General features: G+C 45.8%; 1 protein-coding gene across 4 annotated transcripts in view; it reads right to left on the reverse strand.

Annotated features, from left to right (window-relative positions):
* Agtpbp1 (ATP/GTP binding protein 1) overlaps window positions 1-10,980 on the reverse strand; it is a 122,026-nt gene extending 111,046 nt beyond the window's left edge. The window contains exon 1 of one of the 4 annotated variants that reach the window (XR_003711981.1): window positions 10,516-10,583. The gene's annotated coding sequence lies outside the window, so the exon portion shown is untranslated. Of the gene's footprint in view, window positions 1-10,515; window positions 10,584-10,840; window positions 10,864-10,965 lie in introns of those variants that run through there. The other 3 variants (XM_028772007.1, XM_028772006.1, XM_028772005.1) reach the window with 3 other exon arrangements.
* Window positions 10,981-11,628: the final 648 nt, after the last annotated feature.

Below are 11,628 nucleotides of genomic sequence, written 5' to 3' on the forward strand. Positions count from 1 at the left end.
CACCAACCATAGAAACTGCCAATGCCTTGTGAATTTGCCAGCCTCTAAACTATGAGCAAAAATGTATGCTGGTTAAAAGCTACCCAGTTTCTGTGAGTTTGTTACAGAAGGCCAAATGGAAGAACAATTGATTTTTATTTTAAAACTTTTCAATTAGCATTCACAGCACTAGGTTTCATTCTGGCTTTCAAACAAACTTTGCTCATGTTGAACCTCCTCCCTGCCCTTTCTCCCCAGCCCGCTGAGCACACCCCTCCCTGCCCTTTCTCCCCAGCCCCCTGAGCACACCCATCCTGCCCTTTCTCCCCAGCCCCCTGAGCACACCCATCCTGCCCTTTCTCCCCAAGCCCCTGAGCACACCCCTTGTACCTTCCAGAGCCTCTTCCCTCCTTCATACATGTCATTGTGCCTGTCTCTCTCACCTCCTCAGCACGAACCTCACTGCCATCTCTTTCTAGTTTCATGGCCTATGCCCACACAGACACACACACAAACTCACATATACACACACATACACACACACACACACAATAATTTAGCATTTCCATATGGAAAAGAACATGCTATCTTTGCCCTTCTGAATCTCGGGTTATCACGATACATTGCAGATATAGGACTAAAGAAATGGCACAGTAGTTAAGACAACTTGCTCTTGTAGAAGATCTGAGTTCAGTTCTCAGCACACAATTATCCATACTTCAATTCGAGGAACCAACGCCCTCTTCTGACCTCCACAAGTGCCAAGCATACACATGGTACACATTCATTATTTGCAGGCAAAAACTCATACACATAAATAAATATTTGAGGAGTTCATTTTTCACTTCCCATCTTATCTCCAGGCAGAAATTAGTCCACAAGCCACTTGCTAAGGTATTTTGCTTTCGCAGGTAATCTGCCTATCTGACTGGCTTTGAGGATGGAAGCTGCAGCCTCCAGTTAGCACCACAAAGTGCCACAGTGAGAGGCTAGAGAAAGCAGCCGTATCTCTGCCCTGAGTTATCAGTATTTGTACAACTCTCAGAGTGTGTGTTCACATGGCAAAAAGCTCATTCAAGTCTGCACATTAATCCAGTCGTACCCTGAGTAAGAAGTTATAACAGAGGATGCCTACATGCAGGCGCACTAGGAGCAACTATCTGGTTTAGCTCTCACCATTTGTTACTAGCTCACAGGGTCATGGAAAGTTTAAGACTGTAACTAGCCCTCCTTGAAGTTTTGTATAGATAGCCCAGTCAATATTTTATCTCCTCTCTTTGCACCTGGGGTCCTGTGGCATATATCTTCTTTAAGACCTTTGCTTCTTTTGATGGTTTCTGTAACCCCTTGGAACGCACCTTAACTTTTAGAAGTCTGATGTTATCTCAGAAGCAATTAAGCAGTTCTGTTATAAAAAAAAGCTTGAATGTTTTTGCAGGTATTACCATTCTGAACAAACGATGGTGACCCTAGCACGCTACACGTTTCTGCAGAATAAACACTCCTTATTTTTGCATACTGAGTCTGGTGTCTGTCTCCCTTCAGCGAATTTCGGACTCTTACATATTAAGAAATGTTTAAGTACTTTCTAGATGCATCCATTTCCTTCAAATTTCATTTGTATCTTTTACAGCTGAGTAACATTTGTTTATTCATATGTACATTCATTATCTATTCATCTGCTAATGGGCATCGAGGTTGATTCCATTTTCTTGCTACTGTGAAGACTATCCTTCAATGAACAAAGAGGTGCAGGTGTCTCAGTGCTTATTCCTAGGAGAGGTACACCCTGGTCATATAACATACACATAAAATACACATAAAAATAAAAACCATCTTTTTAAAAACTAAAAGTTTATTTATTGGGTGAGGAGTGTGCCAAGCAAACAGGTGAAAGGCAGAAGACGGCTGTGAGACGTCCGCTCTCTCCTTTCACTATGCATTCCAGGGATCAAACTCAGACCTTCAGGCTTGGCAGAAAGCTTCTGTACCCACTGAGTCAACTTCCCACCCTGGTGTGTCTATTCTTGATGATAGCCATCCTGTCTGGAGTGAGGTGAAAGTAAGCATTGGGTTCTTTTTTACATAGGTGTGTGTGTGGTGTACATGCATGTAAATATGCATGTTCTCATGTGTAGGCATATCGTATCTATATACATGCCTGTTAGGAGTTGGTTCTAATGCTTTGAATTAATTCAGCCCCTAAAATCGGGAATCTGCATGTCCAAACTCAAAGGTCCCTGTCCCCAACTGGTTTTTGATCAATAAAAAGCTAACAGCCAAAGGCTGGGCAGAGAGAGGCAGGACTCCTAGGTTCCCAGGGGAAGGGGTACAGGGGGAAGAAAGGAAGAAGGAGAATTACCACGACACTGAAGAAGGAGGATCAGACTTAGAGCTGCACAAGAAAATTCATCCAAAATGAAGGTAGAAAGGGAAAGGGCCCTGCAGGAGGGGCTGCCCGGAAGGTAACAGGGCAGCAAAGATGAGACATAGATTTAGGTGTTGAGCCAGGAACACCAGAGGAAAAAATACACAAGCCATGGGAAGGATTAGAACTGCTCAGCCTTTGAGCTAGTCAAGGCGTATCAAAATTAAGCTGGGGTGTGTGAGTGTGTGTGAGTGTGTGTGTGTGTGTGTGTGTGTGTGTGTGTGTGTGTGTGTGTGTGTGTTTCATGAATCCAGAGCTCCTGGGCCAGTGCAATGGATGAGCTCAAGACCTGCCAGGAGCCAAAGTGGTTAACTAACTACTGCTATACCTAACTTGTGAAAAAGTCAGATGCAAAGTCAGGCAAACCTCACTGACTCCATAAACAAACTGTAAACACATTTTGTCTGCAACAGAATAACCGAAGGTCTCAAGACCTTTCCCCAAAGATTTCTCAATCTGGAATCTAAACAGGTTACTCTGAAAGATCAGAGTTTTGTGGGATTTTTTTTATTAAAAAGCTTTTTTAAAAGTTTTGTGCACCAAGTAATAGTGGTACTCACAGTAAATAAAAACAGCAACATTATAGCAGAAGTCAATTGTAAGATATAGTACACAGAACTATACTCATCTGGCTAGAGGTGTGGTCCTCATAACTACAGGCTGTATTACGTGGGAGGAAGATGACAGCTGAAGATCCCGAGTCCTCCCTGCCCTCCTTGTTCCCTCACCACCCTTGTGCCCTCCCACCTCTAATGCCACACAACCACTCTGTGGGGACAGGTAAGCTAAAGAGTAACAGAAACCTGGGAGAGAATTCTAATTATACTGAACAACTGTTTCTACTTTCAGCCCATTGCACCTTGGCATGCTCCGCTACAAGGTGAGCATCTATAATAACCTAAAACTTAAACAGTGTTAAGGCATCAGAATTTTAGATTTGGGGACACTCCTGGTTTTGGTTTGTGAAGTCAATTCAAATATTCCCTTCCAAAAAAATAAAACAAAACTTCCAAAATTTGAAACTGTACTGGTCCAGAGCACTTCAAATAAAGGGCAAGCTTTGCAAGGCTGTGCTAAGTAAAAGGAAACTGTGGTGCTTCCTGCCTCTTGTTTAGTTATTTGTGATGGGCTTAGTACTAAATTCCAACATCTGTAATTTATAAATATACTAAGTAATGTGGCAGTTTTGGGGACGCAGTATGCAGAGGACCTAGCAAGCAACTCAGGGGCATGAACAATGAAGATTTGTGTCTTGGAAATCTGTGTCTGCGGCACCATAACAAAGCACACGCCAGGTGAGTCCGCCTCTACAACCCAAGCCAGTCTCCATCAGTTTACACCATGATGCCCAAGGTTTCCAATTTCTACACACCCTCACCTACACCTGCTCTTCTCCAGTGCATAATGACAACCACCCTGGTTGTGGAGTAATCTGTAATTCTGGTTCTATTTCCATAGTGATTAACTCTACTGAGAGTCTTCTCATGTGCTTATTGAACACCTATGAATCTTTGGAGAAATGTTCATTCAGGTTTTTTATCGATTTTTAAATTAAATTATATTTATACTTACAATTCCACTCCTTGACTTATACTCAAAATAATTCAACAGACACTTTGAGTCAATATATGTGTGTGTGCATATATGTGTGTGACACTACTCAGTAGCCAAAAATAAATAACGTAGTTTAAAAATTAAGCAATAGATTGGGAAGGTATTCAGAACAAGTTACTTGATGGTAAGCCTTAATCAATGATAAGTTCATGTAGTAACGTGGGAAACACCCAGTGCATTCACAGCATCCCATTGTCTCACTGCATTAACCTGTGGCTAGAGCTTGCCATTTATTATTTTTTTAAGTTATAAACAGTATTGGTGAAGATTCTTGTCAGTCTTTGGTCACATTCACTAGCTGGTACTTCCTTGGGGGACTTATTTGACAGTGAAATTACTGAGTTTAGGTAAAAGAACAAAACTTGCCAATTTGTTCTTTCCAGCATTATATGCAAGAGGCAATACCCTTATCCGCACTCTAAATTACATACTTCCTTTTCATCATTTTATAATTCACCATTCAGTAGTTGAAAGTGATACATCATTGCTTAAACTACTTTTTCTTACTAATTCATGTTTTAAAAATACATTGAGAGGGCCTAGAGAGATGGCCCAGAGGTTAAGAGCACTGACTGCTCTTCCAGAGGTTCTGAGTTCAATTCCCACAACCACATGGTGGCTCACAACCATCTGTAATGGAATCCCTCTTCTGGTGTGTCTGAAGACAGTATACTCATATAAAATGAATAAATAAATCTTTTTTAAAAAACAAAAAAAATTAACCAATAGCCTAAATTAAAATTTCTTCGAAAACATAAAATTTGATTTATTTATCTATTTAATCTATTTATTAAAAGTATTCACATCACTCATTTTGATACTGTAAACCCCATTATCACTTCACACCTGTGTTAGAATTAGAAGCTATTACTAAAAAGCATAGTGAGGGTCACAAAAGAGTAAACGGGGTGACACAGGCCTGGGGTAATGAAGGCATTACCTTTATGTGGCAGAAGAAAGACTATCTGGGAGAAGAAAGGGGACAGACGAGAGGGAGACAGCCTGGGGAGAGGAAGTAGAGGAAGAAGAGGAAGAACAAGAGTGATATGTGTGTAAGAACAACAGAACAAAGCCATCCATTCGAGTGCCAGTTAACCTATTTTATATAGACACATATATGTGGAGACAGACAGCCCTGCACAACACTTCATGTTCCCCCTGGGTCTGGACTGAAAAGGCCTGGTGCCATCCCTGATAACAGGCAGGGCTGCGGCAGACCACAGCAGGCCTCGTAAGAGTCACACAGTAAGTGCACACCAGCGGCCTCCTGGATTTGAAACAATGTGGCTCTAGAAATGATGGAGGCTTCAAATGCGACCTCACCCCAGGCTGGAGGTTCACCCCAGGCTGGAGGTTCTCAGTGACAAGGCAGCTCTTCCCTGCCTCCCTTCACCCCAGCGTCTGCAAGCTGCTCACTGAGGGAAAGCTCAGAAGGCCCAGCAGTAGGCTCCATGCAGCAAGTCACTTTCTGTCAAGTCTGACAACCTGAGTTCAAACCCCACGTCCTCCGAAGAGGAGAGAACCAACTTTCAAAAGTTTGTGCTCTGATCTCCATGCCTGCTATGGCATGCACATACATGCTCATGCACACAGGTACACACACACATTGGCAATAAGGAGGGAAATGCTGTGCTCTGTGCTCATGTACTTTTCAGAACTAATCTCTATGTCTCACTTCCCAGCCCACTCTGTACATCCCAACAAGTCCTTCGACTATTATTAACAGCCATAGTAAACCCCCTCTATGCCGGCAGGGTGAGGACACCCCTCATCTACGACTGACCCTTCCCGTTTTCTTTTTATATACCTGTGTCTGTGTAGAGAGTGGGTGACAGAGTGCCCTCACAGTCAGACAAAGCCACAGGAAGATCAGGAATGACACAACCCTGCACGTAGCCAACGGTAAAATCTGCTACTGTTGGCAGTGGTCTTAGGTCAGCCTAGTAAACATTTCAACTGTAAAACTAACTCCATTTTAGAATCCTATGCCGTTTGTATTGTGAAACTCGGTCTATACTTTACAAGCACTCAAATGGCTATAATAGAGAGTAGGGGAGGCACAACAATGACAGGTGACAAAGTGGAAACACTGGACTCTTCTGCTTTGCTGGCAGGAATCTAAGCGTATGGCTGCTTTACAAACAGTACAATAGGTCCTTGGCACAGAAAAGAATGAATGTGCGGCTCAACTAGTCCACTCTTTTTTAAAATCTTCATTTTATTAATATGTGTCTATGACTTGGGTGTGGGGGTGTATGGTGCCACACTGCATATGAAGGCTAGAGGACAGCAATGTGCAGTTCGCTCTCTCTCCTTCCACTTCTACGGGGTCCTGGGAATTGAACTTGTGTCTCCAGGCTGGTGCAGCAAAAGCCTTTGCCTGCTGAGTCGTCTTTCCAGAGTTCTGGTTTTTGCTTGAAAGCTCCAGTGTTAACAGAGTCACAGATAGACTCTCATTTGTTTACTTCCAGTGAAGGTAGACTTACTCTGTTCATTTCTGTGAAAACCTCTGCTGAGACACCCAAGTTTACATACACACACTGCCATTCAAATGCTGTTTCATGAAAGAGAGAGCTAACCAAGCTCTCAGCTCTATTGTGGAACTGCTTTCCCTTGAGACAGCCATCAGCTAACAGTGTGTGGCATCAATGACTCTCGGACACTAGCCATCTGTCATGAGAATAAGGTTTTGAAGTGGCCATGGCTCGGCAGGTGAAAGCACTTGCAGCCAAGCCTGATACCCTTGGTTCAGGTGCCAGCAGCCACATGAGGGAAGGCAAGAACTGTCAGCCTCTGACCTCTGACCTCCACATGCATACCGTAGCACACACACACACAGTAACTTTTTTAATGAGAACTTTGTAAAACTCATATCCACTCTCAGATCTCTACCCACACAACTTCCACTGATTTCTCACACAAACACGATGTTAACAAGTGTTTTGATGGTATTGGCAGAATAGGCCTGTAACCCTAGCAAGCAACCTAATAAAATTGTCCCAAACTAAAAAATACAAGAGAGCTCCGGCTAGCCCTGGCTTTAATCCCTAGTACCAGGACCCAAAACCATGACTTTCTTTGGTGCAGTACAAAGAAATATGGCACCACTTGAAAAATGTGCCCAATTCATTGAACCAATACTTAATACCTGACCAATAAACTCTGCTAAAATTCAGACATCTACATAAGATCCACTCTCAGTTCACACAATGTATTTAAGTATAACTGAGTATGAAAGAAGATCATTGGATGGGATTCCAGATGTTGAAACTAACCTTTAAGAAGGTGCCATGCCGAGTGGTGGTGGCAAATACCTGTAACCCTAGCACTCAGGAGGCAGAGGCAGGAGATCGCTGTGAGTTCCAGGACAACCAAGGCCACCCAGAGAAACTCTGTCTCAAAACAAACAAACAAACAAACAAACACAAACAAAACAGAAATGGCACTTGTTGAGTCTGACTACATACTAAACAAAGACAGTACCACTGCTCCCTCCCCTTCACAGCCATGAGCCACAGAGCCATGAGCTGCATCTGGCTGTATCTCCTCCATACATGCACTTCCACCTAAACAACATATTGCAATAGATTGGATGTGGAAGCAGAACTAACCCAGCCGTTTGTATCCTCTGACATTAAAAATTTACAAAGTGGGGTAGGGGTGGGGTGGGGAGGAAGGGAGGGAGAGAAAGGAGAGAGGAGAGGTTTGAAAACAGGCCTGGGAAACTTAGAAAAATGTGAATCACTACAGCTCTTCTCACTAGGTCCACTGTCGGTCTGTTTTGATTTTCACTTAAAAAATATGTTGTTTATATTGATATGTAATGTGTTTATAAGTAAATTAACAAAAAATATTTAATTGTAACAAGTATGGATACAACCCACCAAATAAAGTATTACGATGATTTCTAAGGATGTAAAGAGTTTTAAAATATCTGATTTAAAAACAGACTTTTAATATCGGCTGTACAACGCTAATATAAAATTCCAACGTCCCAAACCTTCTCAACACTAACAGGACTCCGCAGACGCAGTCACGGCAGACCTCACTTCACATACTGCAGCCCAAATGTAGGCACACTAAAAACTTTCATAAAGTCACATTCTACCTATGCATATGTAAATGTCAGTTGTTTGTTCAGATTTGGGAACAATCTTCAACATATCCCATTAAACAGATGAAATCTAAGATCTAAAACACCTCTGGGCCCAAGAGTAATCAGGTAAGAGATGTGTTAGTTGTATCAAGTCCCTACAAATCAGAAACAAGATTATGAAATTATTAACTGGGGGAAGAGAACCTATTTTCTTAGGAGAATTACATAAAAGCTGAAAATGAGTACAATGTCAGAACATCATTTTATGTAACATCAAGTAAAGACAAATCAGGGGCTGGAGAGGTGGCTCAGCAGTTAAGAGCACTGCTGCTCTTCAGAGGACCTGAGTTCAATTCCCAGCTCCCACAACTGTCTGTATCTCCAGTTTCAGGGGATCTGACACCCTCACACAGACATACATGCAGTCAAAACACAAAAGCGTATGAAATAAAAAGAAACCTTTTAAAAATAAAAAAGACAAAATGTGTCGATAAAAATAACTTTGTAGTTCCTAGCATTTTGATACTAACTCCCATAGCAACATATGACAGTTGGAGAAACAGTCAATAAGAAGTGGAAGATAGGTGAGTAAAGTCTCAGCGGCCACCAAGAAGAGTGAGATGGACCAAGGTTCTGTCAAAGAGGACAGGCAAGGAAGGATATTCCCTTCTCCCACAACATCCCAGGGTGTGCAGCCCAGGGTGTACCTGCTCTATTTAAATTGCACATGTTTCCACGAAACAACAGTGAGACTACACACGCTCAGCTTCAAAGAAGAAAATGGATCATAGGGAGTCAATCTGTGCCAATGCCGCTCAGTCAGTCTCAAGTCTCCCTTCAGCCAGTTACACTGAGGGAAAGCAGTAGCAGCAACAGTAATGCCTGCTTGTGTTAACTTACTTTCTGAGATCACCCTAAGTGCACAAACACCACCATCTCCATTTTTGGCAAGGACAGAACTGAATCTAGAGAATAAACAACTTGCCTACAGCAAGCCAGGACACAAACTCAGCCAGCCTGGCTGAGCCCCAATTCCTCAGCCACTGCAGCACAGCAGCCAAGCACTGTGACCTGCAGTGACACAAGTTTAACACACAGCTCCCACCCTCAACCACCTCCAGCGTTTGCACGGATAGCCGCTGCTGAACACAAGATCCTAAGGAGTGAGCAGAGGGTTACCAATTACCGTTCCCAACTGTTTCAACTCATTGCTGGTGGTGTCAAGCAAAAACAGCAGACTCTGAAGATGACTACTGTGGAGGAAGCTAAAAAGGCAAAATCCAAACTGTAGGATGCCATACAAATGAAAACATTTCACGCCTCGAAGCTTTTACCTCTACTAACACAGGGTTAATCGTTACACAGAAATGCAGCCAGACTTTTCTAAAGAGAATGCTTCAAGGAGGATAGCAAGATGGTTCTGAGAGCAGGGGCTCAGGACCACGACCACTGTCTTTCCATCCCCTGCACCACAAGGTCAAAAAGAGAACCAAAACGAAACGTGCAAGTGCTCTGACAGACAGACAGACAGACACACACACACACGCACAAATAAAAGAAATAAGGGGGTACCTCCATCCAAGTTGACTGGAAAAGCTTTATAAAAAATTGCTACCCCAGGGCTGGAGAGATGGCTCAATGGTTAGGGGCTGTTCTTCCGGAGAACCTGGGTGGGTCTGATTCCAAGCATCCACATGGTGGCTCACAGCCATATGCAACTCCAATTCCAGTGACTCTGACACATTCTTCTGACCTCCTCAAGAACACACGTGATACATACATACATACATACATACATACATAAAGTACACCCATACACATATAAAAGAAACCTTAAAAATACCACAAAAGGTTAAATTACATTAATGTACATTTTGTCATGTTGGTCAAACACATAAGGAATCTTTAAACACTGACTTATGAATTAAAGGCAAAACTCATTCAACGTCATTCAACTTCACTGTAGAATGTGACTGTGGATAATGGGAAATCGAGCAAACCGGGAGAAACCCGGGTGGACGAAGGCATCGCCAAGTGCGGCCCGTTAGAGGCATCTGATTACAGATCTCCAGGACTCTGGTTTTGACATTTGGCCTATGTTTTAAAACCCGTACCGTTCAACGTGCCTTAAATAAATCACTTCTTGTTCCGCCAACGAAACCAGAAACATTTCCAAAACACAATTACAAAAATAACTTCCTCTCTCGGGGAAGCGAGGGAGAACTGTGAGAGTAATTCAGAAGCTGGCTAAGGGAGAGTGAGCGCTCGCTCGGGCCACTCAGGTCTCTGCGAACCACAAACTGCCGGGCGGGCACTGATGGGCACCGTTACCATTCCGAACACCTGGAGAGGGCTCGCCACAGACAACCTGCCATGCCAGCGGGATCGCCGTCGTTACCTCACACACCGTGCGAGCCCTGCATCATCCACGGACCGGCAAACACCGTCAACGTCCACCCCGATCACCCGGGGAGGTGTTGAAACTGCCGTCCACGGCGCTAAACTGTCAGCGAGCAGCCAATCAAAGGGTCCCGGGGCGCGGTAGGGCGGAGGCCGGGGAGTGGCGGGCAGCGGAGCGCGGAGGGGAGTGTACGGGGCGGCGACGGCTCCGGCTCGCTCGACCGCCGGCCTCCCCGCCTGGGAGCGCGCCTCACCCCTGCCAGGTGAGCTGAGGCGCCGCCGGGAGCCGGCGAGCGGGACGCGCGGGCGGCGGGGACGCTCACCGGCTCGGCTTGGGCGCTGCGCTCGGCCTCCGCGCCCGCGGTTCCCAGAGCGCACGGCGGTTCCTCGCCGCCCGCCGCCCGCCTCCCGTCGTCCGCCACCCGCGGCCCGCTGTTTTCATACAAACCCGGGTGGCAGGAGAGGCGGAGGCGGCGAAGGCGGCTGCGGAACCTGCCCGCATCCCGGGCAACGTCAGCGCGGCGCCCCGCCCAACTCACGGCTCGGACCGCCCGCTCGCGTGCGCCCGCAGGGCGCGTGCGCGTGCGCACGGGGGAAGGGCGCGTCCAGGGAAGGGCGGGGCGTGAGGGGGGCGAGGGAGGGAGGGAGGACGCGGGGCGCGTGCCCGCCGGCGGGGGCGGCACGCGTGGAGGGAAGACAAGCTGCGCGTGCGCGAGGGCTGGTGGATGCGAGGGGGCGGAGCGAAGCAGGGCGGGGCGAGGCAGGGCGGGGCGGGGCGAAGCGGGGAGGGGCGGGGCGGGGCAGGGAAAGGACTGCGGCGTGGGCATCGGGGGTGCGCGCCCCTGCCTTTGGGTACCTGTGGGCCACCGGCCAGTGTAAACGTGCTCAGCCGCTAGCGGATCGACAAGTTCCTCAAATCACCTTCTTTTCCCTTCCCAGCCAGAGGTGCAGCCAAGGCTGGGGTAGGGTTTTCTTAGCTCCCCAGATCCCATCAAACCTTGAAGACTCGAAAAGGCGAGTCCTTCCTGACCCCAAGTTGACCCAGAACAGGATGGCAAGGCTGTAGCGCATGGCCCATTTATCCAGGTAAATGAGAGAGCTGATGGTACTG

The sequence above is a fragment of the Grammomys surdaster genome, unplaced genomic scaffold (assembly GCF_004785775.1).
Source record: "Grammomys surdaster isolate TR1022 unplaced genomic scaffold, NIH_TR_1.0 211, whole genome shotgun sequence".
In the NCBI taxonomy this organism is placed as follows: Eukaryota; Metazoa; Chordata; class Mammalia; order Rodentia; family Muridae; genus Grammomys; species Grammomys surdaster.